Source organism: Lithobates pipiens, unplaced genomic scaffold (assembly GCF_037356315.1).
Source record: "Lithobates pipiens isolate NorthernLeopardFrog02 unplaced genomic scaffold, aLitPip1_a1.2 Scaffold_23, whole genome shotgun sequence".
Taxonomy (NCBI): domain Eukaryota; kingdom Metazoa; phylum Chordata; class Amphibia; order Anura; family Ranidae; genus Lithobates; species Lithobates pipiens.
Window position 1 is genome coordinate 220,737,806 of NW_027507785.1, and position 12,425 is coordinate 220,750,230.

Genomic DNA, 12,425 nt, shown 5'->3' on the forward strand with positions numbered 1-12,425 from the left:
AGCCAGCCCAGTGAAGGAAGGGCTAAGCCAGCCCTGACACATGGGGGCAAGGGGGGAAAGTTTTCTACACCCCTGTGACCTACATTATCACCCTGTAAATCATATCTTACTATTTCCTTCTTACCCGTGACTATTTTTCTTAATTTTAGTATATATAAGGTGGGGATTCCTCTCCCTCTATCCCCACTACCATCCTCCATAAATTTATGTGAGCATTATCTTTAGTAAAGAGATATCTAGAAAAAAGAAAAAAAAAATATATATATATATCTATATATCCTTCCCCCTCCCCACCCCCCCCCCCAAAAAAAAACATGGGTAATAAAGAGAGAGTGCCCAGCGACAAACCCCTAGGCGCTCTCTCCACCCCCCATAATTCCCAGATAAGTCAGAGACTGTCTAAATTCCAGCCAGTTCTTCCTGAAATCTTGTTCCTATCCCCTTTTGAAGATGTATTAATTCTTCCATAGTCCTCATTCTATCTATTTCTCTAAACCACTCCCCTATCCCTGGTGTTTCCTTTATTTTCCAATATCTCTGGATTAATGCTTTCGCTGCATTTAGCAAGAATGGAGTAAGTGCTGCCCTGTATCTTTCCCTAGGACCCCCGGTCGCGTGAAACAGGCATTTCCAGGGGTCCAGTTCTATTTCTGTCCCATCAATCTTTTTAATTAAACCCAGCACTTCTTCTCAGTATAATTGAATTGAACTACATTGCCACCATATATGGGCGTGAGTTCCTTCCTTCCCGCATTCTCTCTAGCATAGAGGTGATAAGTCATGATTAATTTTGTGCATTTTGGATGGAACATAATACCACTTGACCATTAATTTATAATTCATTTCTTCTACCCTTGTGTCCATTGAGGTGGAATGGACATAGTCCATAACCTTCCCTTTCAGTTTTTCCGGAATTGATTGATTCAATTCTACTTCCCACCTCCCCAGAGGAGACATAGTCCCATCGTCCATCAAAGTTATTAGGATCCTATATATTTTAGAGATCCCTTGTCTACCCATCCTCCCTTGGTCAACCAAACTTTCCCAAGGGTTTAAACTATCACCTGAGCGGAGGGGTTTAGGGAGGGATTCTACAAAATGTTGGAGTTGTCTGTATCTCCACCCGTCCCACGGTGTTATGCCATATTTCTCTCGTAGCTCCGCTAGTGAGCATAAGCTATTTACTTTTATCACATCCCTTAGCCTCAGTCGATCCCTATGGGTCCATTTTAGATACATTTTATTTTCTTTCCCCGGGGGAAAGTAGTTATTTCCTGTCAAGGGCATCAGAGGGCTATTATTTTGCCCTACTGTGCCTTTGAGTGCCACATCCCATGCTCTTAGTGTTTCAGTTGTAATTGGGGACATTCCTCTAGGGAGATGTCTGTACTTCGTTGGGATCCATATGATCTGACCCAGGGCAACTTTACTCATATTATCTTCCAATAACACCCATTTTTTATATGGGGCATTATAGACCCAATCCAGAATTCTCCTCACTACTGCTGCTGTGTGATATTTCTGAAAGTCTGGGAGGGCGCTAATAATTTAAAGCACATTTCCACCGTTCTCACATCAATTGAAGGAAAACATACCAATTTTAATATTTTCTTCCTCTGATGCTTAAGTCCCACCCCTAAGTCTTGCTCAGTTTGAGCATTGGCTCACATCATCTATCTTTCCCTGGAAACATCTCATAATATCTCCCTAATCTGTTATGCTGTTAATGTGTCTGTGAATCAATAAAACTATAGAAAGACATTTGTAGCAATAATCTTTACTTAATCTGCGATAGCACTGCACAGTACATGTTAGTGTGTTTCCGGCTAAATGTAAGCATCAGCACTAGCACCTAGCTTTCCCGGCTGTCTTTATCCCTGACCACCCCATGTCTGCTCAACCATGCACTGAATAAAGACTTCTGGAATCCTAGAATTAAATAGGAGTTAAATAGGAAGGGGACTACCCTCACGGTTGGCCCTTCAAAGTCCCCTGATGACAGTTCAGAGGGCAGGAAGTGCATTGTTGTTAATTGGTTTCTATGGGCACGACAACATAATTTCCCCTTTTTTTAAAACCACTGTTATACGTGCAAAAAAGGAATCAACTCCATAATAATGGCCATGGTTTGGAATGTCCAACTAAGCATATAGGTGTGATGATGAGGTGTTCTCACACAATTTACCATATAGTGTGCAACCAAATGATAAAATTCTAATGGATTTACAAGTGCAACGTGTTTTTAAAAAGCACAGCGTATCTACTTGAATCTTTATCTTCTGTAAGAATTAGAATTTCTCTGTTATTCTAGAACATAAAGGACCACTTAAGAAAAGCTGATAAAATATTGCAGCAAGCTTTCAGTTTTTCTTTGTCACCCAAATATTAATGTATTAGATAATCAATTCACAGATTTTTGAGGTTTATAATAATATATTCTACCATTTAAACACAATTGTAATGCAGTGCATTACTTTTAAAATAAAATGTTTCAAAATGCAAACCATGCACAAATATTACATAAATTGTCAGTTCAAAGCTTTTTTCTTCCATTAGCTTCAGATGTAATTAGCATGTTTTTAGGAACAAGATGTGCAAACCTGTATGCTTTCACTAAATTTAATAAATATTTGCGCTTGTTTTCTACCCAGGTCAATCTCTGCCTAGAAAATGTATTAACTTACTCACTTGGCTTAGTTATTAACTCATATACTAATAATTTCTGTCTAGTTCAAATAATATTAACATCAACATTCATTAATTAAAACATTTATTTAAACCATAAATTCTGTCTGAATTGCATTTTTCAGCTCACTATCTTGATTTCTATCCATATAATTCTGCTGTTTCATTTTCCTATTCAATTAAAAATTGTCTCACTTATGTATTTTTAAGATGTGCACAGATGTACTTAACCTACTATGCACAGTTGCTTCATAATTTTATAAAGATGTTCTTTCCTAAATGCACATTAAAATATTAAAATTCTCTTTGCTAATGACTATTTTTATCGACTCCAGTTTTAATAGGCTTGGATGACAACCAGGACATATATGGTTGCAGCCCCTTTTGGAAATTTACACGAGATGAAAGCTAAATTAACTGGGTTGGAATTGTTCAGATGAACTTTACAAAATAAGTAGTGCTGTGTGTTAAGATATATGAAATCTCATAGGATAAGAACATATGCATGTGAACTATAATATGTTTAACCACTTGACCACTGGGCACTTAAACACCCTTAATAACCAGACCAATTTTCAGCTTTCGGTGCTCTCAAATTTTGAATGACAATTACTCAGTCATGCAACACTGGACCTATATGAAATTTTTGTCCTTTTTTTCACACAAATGGAGCTTTCTTTTGGTGGTATTTAATCACCGCTGGGTTTTTTATTTTTTGTGCTATAAAAGAAAAAATACAGAAAATTCTGTAAAAAAATTAATTTGTTTCTGTTATAAAATTTAACAGATTAGTAATTTTTTCTTCATAAATTTTGGCCAAAATTTATACCACTACATCTTTGGTAAAAATAAGTACAAATTGGTGGATATTATTTGGTCTTTGTGAAAGTTATAGAGTCCACAAGCTATGGTGCCAATATCTGAAAATTGATCACAACTGAAGTACTGACGGCCTATTTGAATTCTTGAGACCCTAACATGCCAGAAAAGTACAAATACACCCCAAATGACCCCTTTTTGGAAAGAAGACATTCCAAGGTATTTAGTAAGAGGCATGATGAGTTTTTTGAAGTTGTCCTTTTTTCCCACAATTCTTTGCAAAATCAAGATTTATTTAACTTTTTTTTTTTTTCACAAAATTGTCATATTATCAGTTTATTTCTCACACAGCATATGCATACCACAAATTACACCCCAAAACACATTCTGCTATTACTCCCGAGTACGGTGATACCACATGTGTGAGACTTTTACACAGTGTGGCCACATACAGAGGCCTAACATGCAGGGAGCGCCATCAGGCGTTCTGGAGCACCCAGGACAATTCTGACATTTCTCTCCTACATGTAAAAATCATAATTTATTTGCTAGAAAATTACATAGAACCCCAAAACATTATATATGTTTTTTTAGCAAACACCCTGGAGAATACAATTTTTATCTCGCACGGTATTTGCACAGCAATTTTTCAAATGCTTTTTTTTTTAAAAAACAGTTTTGTGCTTAAAAAAAAAAAAACACAGTAAAGTTAGCCCAATTTTTGCATAATGTGAAAAATGAAGTTACACCGAGTAAATTGATACCCAACATGTCACTCTTCAAAATTGCACAGACTCGTGGAATGGCGCCAAACGTCGCTACTTAAAAATCCCCATAGGCGACGATTTAATTTTTTTTTACTGGTTATATGTTTTGAGTTACAGAGGAGGTCTATGGCTAGAATTATTGCTCTCGCTCTAACGTTCGCAGCGATACCTCACATGTGTGGTTTGAACACCGTTTTCATATGTGGGCGGGACTTACGTATGCATTCGCTTCTGCATGCGAGCACATGGGGACAGGGGCGCTTTAAAAAAAAAAAAAATGTATTGTTCATTTTACTTTATTTATTTTAATTTGAAATTTTTTTCCCCAAAAATAAATTTTTTGATCACTTTTATTCCTATTACAAGGAATGTAAACATCCCTTGTAATAGGAATATGGCATGACATGTCCTCTTTACAGTGAGATATGGGGTCAATAAGACCCCGCATCTCACCTCTAAGCTGGGAAGCCTGAAAAAAAAAAGATTCTGGATTTGATCGTATTGGCGAGTCGGTAGAAGCACCGGAGGGCGGCGGGAGGGGGGGAGTGTCTATGGCTGGGTATTGCAGGGTATCACCGACTATGGCTGGGTATGGCTGGGTATCTCAGAGTATGGCTGGGTATCTCAGAGTATGGCGTTGCAGAGTATTGCGTTGCAGAGCATTGCAGGATATTGTAGGGTGTTGCAGAGTGTTGCACGGTATTGACGGGTGTTGTAGAGCATTGCAGAGTGTTGCAGGGTATTGGTGGGTGTTGTAGAGTGTTGCAGAGCATTGCAGAGTGTTGCAGGGTATTGGCGGGTGTTGCAGGGTATTGCAGAGTGTTGCAGAGTGTTGCAGGGTATTGCAGAGTAATGCAGAGTATTGCAGAGTATTGCAGAGTAATGCAGAGTAATGCAGAGTAATGCAGAGTATTGCAGAGTATTGCAGAGTAATGCAGAGTGCTGCAGAGTAATGCAGAGTGTTGCAGGGTATTGCAGAGTGTTGCAGGGTAATGCAGAGTATTGCAGAGTATTGCAGAGTAATGCAGAGTATTGCAGAGTATTGCAGAGTAATGCAGAGTATTGCAGAGTATTGCAGAGTATTGCAGAGTAATGCAGAGTATTGCAGAGTAATGCAGAGTGTTGCAGGGTATTGCAGAGTAATGCAGAGTAATGTCAGGGTATTGCAGAGTATTGTCAGGAAATTGAGGGGTTAATTTTTGGTGAGCAGCGATGTGGGCACTGCAGATGCAGCCCACATCGCTGCTGACACCGATCTCTTCCCCCTCCGCTGTTCCGATCGGTACAGAGAGGGGGAGGGAGGAACCGGCGTCATAACATGACGCCGGTTTGTTTACAAGTGATCACTCCGTCATTTGACGGAGCGATCACGTGGTAAACGGCCGCTATGAGCGGCCGTTTACCGTGATCCGTGATGCGTCGGGTCCTGTGGACCCGGCGGTCACAGATGCTCTCGAGTGCGCGCCCCAGGGGGCGCGCGAGAGCGGAATTCTGGGAGGACGTCATATGACGGCCTCCCAGAGTTAAGAAACCGCCCTGTAGCCGTCATTCGGCTATAGGGCGGTTGTTAAGTGGTTAAATAAAATTACAAATGACTAAGGCCCCTTTCACATGGGCATCATCAGTTTAGCCAAGTTAAAAATGTATCAGTTCTTATCTGTTGCTTCATCCATCTTCATCCGTCTTCTGTTCCATTAATCTCCATTTTTATCCGTCTTCCGTTCCATTAATATCCGTTTTCATCCGTTAATGTACATGTTTACATCCATTTTTGTATCCGTTTTCATCCCTTTACAGCAGTTTCTGTGCCTTTAAGGAAATTACCCAGAAAGTATTGCTCCTCATCCTACATTGCTATGCATGTACAATTTGCCAACTACTTTCTATCTCCATCAAGAGAAGTTCCTTTGCAGTACCAATATATATAAATAATGTAGTGTACATTTAAATGTATTAATTAATAAATGTTGGTTATTTCATTGTGTTTTGATAGCATAAAAGCACATGATATGTTCAAAACTGTTTTAGTTTTATTATTCTGCCTAACCCTTTTAAAATAAAGTTTTTTTAACTTTTTTTTTATTTGTCAAAGTATGAACTTTGAATTATTTCTTCAAAACGGATCTTAAGTGATCGGACGTTGATGGACATTGTCAGTTAATATCTGTTTTGATGAATGTGGACGTAGCCTTGTACATAAAAAAAAATGGATAAAAACGGAAGCAGAGGTTAACGGATGGTCATCCATTTGCTCATAGGAATGCATTGTCGCCCGTTGGCGGATGGAAGAAAAACGTATAGACGGTCCATCTGCGTGAAAGGGGCATAACAGCTCTCTTGTGTCAACAACCAGTTTATCATTCTCAGCTGAAGGTGAGAAACCTATTAGAGAAGAACAAGTACGCTCCAAAGACATGCTGGTAGGTTAAGTGGCTTCTGTCCAAAATTGGCCCTAGTATATGAATGTAAGTTGGGGGCTCCTTGAGGGTAGAGATCGATGCGAGTGTGCGATGTATGTGTGGAGCGCTGTGTAAAAATTGTCAGCGCTATATGGGTACCTTAAATAAATAATAGATGAGCATCTTAATGAGATACAATGTACAGGGATAGGGACAATTGTAGACACACACCCACACTCACTCAGGTTGAATGGGATGGACTGGTGTCTTTATTCAACTTTACTAACAATGTAACTATGTAAGTACAACTTAGCACTAAAACTGAACTTAAAAAAACACAGAATGCGCTGCTGGCGTTGTGGGCTTGACATTGGGTCACTATTTCATATTTTTTGGCAATGCCCCCTGATACGTCCCTTTTGGATATCGGTGGGGTCATTGGTGGCGGAGGTGACGGGGTATCCCTCCCAATCGACCCCTTACACTGTCTGTTAGGACTTCCTGTTTCTGGCCTACCTAAAAATACAAACAGGCTGGTCTCCTATATTCTATTGGCAGCTAAGAGGCTTATCCCGCTGTGCTGGCTGTCGGGCGCAGCTCCTCCATGGCCTAGACTTCTTCAATTGGTGTCAGATATTCGGAGAATGGAATACCTGACAGCCTCGGTGCATGACTTGATTCCCCAATTTGATAAGGTATGGGGGCCCTGGGATCGGTCGAGCTTTGGGGCTCCCTTGCCTGTACATCCTTTATGGTCATAGCTACCAGATGTAACATCCCCTTTCTGTCATCTATTCTCACCCCCCCCCCCCTCCTATTTACCTTCTCTATGTACCAATCCTGGTAAACTACCCCTCCTGAGATTCGCCATGATGACCATGTAAATGTTATGTTTCTATGCCTCCTTTTGGCCTACAGCCTTTTGTCAAATGACATTTTGGTTTTAGTAAACTGTTTTATTGATCATTCTACATAATTGGGTTATGCAGTTCACCCTTGTGCCTGCATATATGGACGTTATTCTCTGTCTTCTGTAGCCACTGTTTGTGATATGTTCTATATTCACTTCTGTTTATTGATTATTCTAATGCTCGAATACTTTGTACTTGATTTGAAAACTAATAAAAATTACAATTTAAAAAAAACACAGAACTTTTTCACTCACAGATGTTCTTGCACAGATTTGAACCCAGTCTTACCCGATTTAATAAACTAAAACCAATGGCATAAAACAGAAGGTATTTTAAAGATATGACACCACCCTCATAAGCATAATACTGCTAGGAAGAACACATTTTAATTTCTTTCCATGTTCAGAAATAGAGCCATGTGCACTTGAGTGCAGTTTGGTTGCACTTTGCATGAAGTACAACGAAAGATGTCCAATGGCACCTTATAGGTGCACCAGAACCGATCTTTAACCACTTTCAGACCGGACCATTTTGCTGGTCAATGACCAGAGGTCTTTTTACAATTTGGCACTGCGCTGCTTTAACTGGTAATTGCGCGGTCATGCAATGTTGTACCCAAACAAAATTTGGGTCCTTTTTTTCCCACAAATAGAGCTTTCTTTTAAAGGTATTTGACTGACTCTGCGATTTTTATTTTTTGCGATATAAACGTAAAAAGGCCGCAAATTTTGAAAAAAAATGATATTTTCAACTTTTTGTTATTAGAAAAATCCAATAAACTCAATTTTAGTCATACATTTAGGCCAAAATGTATTCAGCCACATGTCTTTGGTAAAAAAAAAGTCAATAACTGTATATTTATTGGTTTGCGCAAAAGTTGTCACATCTACAAACTAAGGTACGTTTTCTGGAATTTACGCAGCTTTTAGTTTATGACTGCCTATCTCATTTCTTGAGGTGCTAAAATGGCAGGGCAGTACAAAACCCCCCCAAATGACCCCATTTTGGAAAGTAGATACCCTAAGGAAATTGATAAGAGGCATGTTGAGCCCATTGAATATTTTATTTTTTTGCCTCAAGCGATTGAATAATGACAAAAACATTTTTTTTTTTTTTTTTACACAAAGTTGTCACTAAATGATATATTGCTCACACATGCCATGGTTATATGTGGAATTGTACCCCAAAATACATTCTGCTGCTTCTCCTGAGTACGGGGATACCACATGTGGTCGACTTTTTGGAAGCCTAGCCGCGTACAGGGCCCCGAAAGCCAAGCACCACCTTCAGGATTTCTAAGGGCATACATTTGTAATTTCACTCCTCACTACCTATCACAGTTTTGAAGGCCATAAAATGCCAATATGGCACAAAACCCCCACAAATAACCCCATTTTAGTAAGTAGACACCCCAAGCTATTTGCTGAGAGGCATGTTGAGTCCATGGAATATTTTATATTTGGCACAAGTTGAGGGAAAATTACAAACTTTTATTTTTTTTTATTTTTTTTTCACAAAGTTGTCACTAAATGATATATTGCTCACACATGCTATAGGCATATGTAAAATGACACCCCAAAATAAGTTCTGCTGCTTCTCCTGAGTATGGGGATACCACATATGTGGGACTTTTTGGGAGCCTAGCCGCGTACGGGGCCCCGAAAACCAAGCACCGCCTTCAGGCTTTCTAAGGGCGTAAATTTTTGACTTCACTCCTCACTACCTATTACAGTTTTGAAGGGCATAAAATGCTAAGATGGCACAAAACCCCCACAAATGACCCCATTTTAGAAAGTAGACACCCCAAGCTATTTGCTGAGAGGCATGTTGAGTCCATGGAATATTTTGCCACAAGTTGCGGGAAAATTACAAACTTTTATTTTTTATTTTTATTTTTTCACAAAGTTGTCACTAAATGATATATTGCTCACGCATGCCATGGGCATATGTGAAATGACACCCCAAAATAAATTCTGCTGCTTCTCCTGAGTACGGGGATACCACATATGTGGGACTTTTTGGGAGCTTAGCCCCTTACGGGGCCCCGAAAACCAAGCACCGCCTTCAGGCTTTCTAAGGGCGTTACAGTTTTGAAGGCCATAAAATGCCAAGATGGCACAAACCCCCCCAAATGACCCCATTTTGGAAAGTAGACACCCCTAAATTTAGGGGTACACTAGTGAGACTAGGTAATAAATGGCGGGTGCCCTGAAACTATAAAAAAATAACTAACCAACCAGCGTCACCTGTAACAGTTATATGGTGATCACTGGTGAAAGGGTTAACTAGGGGGCAATCAGGGGGCTTTATGCGGTAGTATATGGGGGTCCCTGGCGCTATAAAAAGCTGCGGCGAACCTAAAACCTACCTGCCTAACTAGCGTCACCTGTGACACTAATACAGCGATCAGAAAAACGATCGCTTATTAGGCTGGGTTCACACTGGAGCGATGCGGGAACGCCACGAATTCGCGGCGGGTTCCCGCATCGCATGCCTCCCGGCGGCAGTTCACACTGCCCTATGCGAATTGCTGGGAGTGTCAGTGAAATGTTAATGACACCCCCAGATCAGTTCACATATCGCAGTGCGATCTGCATACTCGGATCGCATGGTGTGAACACCCATGCGATCCGATTCTGCTGCGGACCAAAAAAAGGGTCCCGTGCGAGTTTGCAGCGGGTGCGGCGTGAATTCAGCCATACTATCTGTATGGCTGAACTCGAATCGCACAGAGATCGGATGTGATTTGCACTGCAGTTCTCATAAACCGCTGCAATGTGAACCCAGCCTTAGTGACACTGGCGACGGGGGGTGATCACGGGGTTAAACCTTTATTGAGGGGGTTAGGGGGGTACCTTAGAACTAAAGGGGGCTAACCCTAACTGCCCTAACATTTATTACAGTCACAAATGACACCCGCCGGGTGATCAGGGGGTTAAACCTTTATTAGGTAATAAATGGCGGGTGCCCTGAAACTATAAAAAAATAACTAACCAACCAGCGTCACCTGTAACAGTTATATGGTGATCACTGGTGAAAGGGTTAACTAGGGGGCAATCAGGGGGCTTTATGCGGTAGTATATGGGGGTCCCTGACGCTATAAAAAGCTGCGGCGAACCTAAATACCTACCTGCCTAACTAGCGTCACCTGTGACACTAATACAGCGATCAGAAAAACGATCGCTTATTAGGCTGGGTTCACACTGGAGCGATGCGGGAACGCCACGAATCCGCGGCGGGTTCCCGCATCGCATGCCTCCTGGCGGCAGTTCACACTGCCCTATGCGAACTGCTGGGAGTGTCAGTGAAATGTTAATGACACCCCCAGATCAGTTCGCATATCGCAGTGCGATCTGCAAACTCGGATCGCATGGTGTGAACACCCATGCGATCCGATTCTGCTGCAGACCAAAAAAAGGGTCCCGTGTGAATTTGCGGCGGGTGCGGCGCGAATTCAGCCATACTATCTGTATGGCTGAACTCGAATCGCACAGAGATCGGATGTGATTTGCACTGCAGTGCGGTGCGAATCACATCCGTTCTCATAAACCGCTGCAATGTGAACCCAGCCTTAGTGACACTGGCGACGGGGGGTGATCACGGGGTTAAACCTTTATTGGGGGGTTAGGGGGTACCTTAGAACTAAAGGGGGCTAACCCTAACTGCCCTAACAGTTATTACAGTCACAAATGACACCAATGCAAAAAAAATAAAAAATGCAATTGGTGTCACTGTGACTGGGGGGGCAGGGGTAATTGGGGGGGTGATCGGGGGGTGAAGGGGGGGTGTGAGTGTGCCTGGCATGTTCTACTGTGTAGTGTCGTGTTGGTGCAACTCACCGATCCTCTCTCCTCGGTGCCGGAACGAAAAATACCGACACGGAGGAGAGATTACATCACTTCCTCTGCCTGTGTTTACATTACAGGAGAGGAAGTGATGTCACGCCTCACTTCCATTCGTCAGGAGCGATCGCGAGGGGGTGGCCATGAACGAATGGCCACCCCCTCATCCCGGATCGCTCCTGTACGGATACCGACCGCCGCTGGCACCGGGGGGGCCCGATCGGGCCCCCCACCCGCGGGAAGGCAGGGACGTATATATACGCCCATATGCCTGCCCGTGCCATTCTGTCGACATATATCGCTGTGCGGCGGTCGGCAAGTGGTTAAAAACTGCAGATCTTTTTGACCCATGGGTTCCTAATCACAAAGTTAATGGCTATCTACTGATAATATGCTATTCCTTTTGTTTTTCATTCATCTTGGAATTTATCGATATACTGTGAGCAGACTAAATAGAGTGAAGAAGAACAAAAAAGCAGATTTCATAAAAAAAAAAAAAAAATTATGTGAACATCAATTGAAATGAATGTAGGACATGTGATAGCAAATTCTAATCTGCTTCTGCTCTTGGAATGTTGATGTAAGAAAATGTCTGGCCAAGTAAAATAATTTACCTCCATTGCCACCACCTGAAAATTCTTAGTAATGTTATAATAAAAAAATGGAGACTACATCCCTATGAATATGGAAAGTTTAAGAAAGTATCTCACCAAAAATAAAGCTTCTACTGCAAATGTTGATTGCAATTTGACTTCAAGCTCTGTGAAAGCATCAACGGAAAAAAACGTTTAATGCCGCGCACACACTATCGCACATTCCAACAACAAAATCCATGGGATTTTTTCCGTCGGATGTCGGCTCAAACTTGTCTTGCATACACACGTTCGCACAAAGTTGTCAGAATTTCCGAATGTCAAGAACACAGTGATGTACAACACGTATCACGGGACTAGAAAAGGGAAGTTCAATACCAAGTGTGTTACCCTTTGGGCTCTTTCTGCT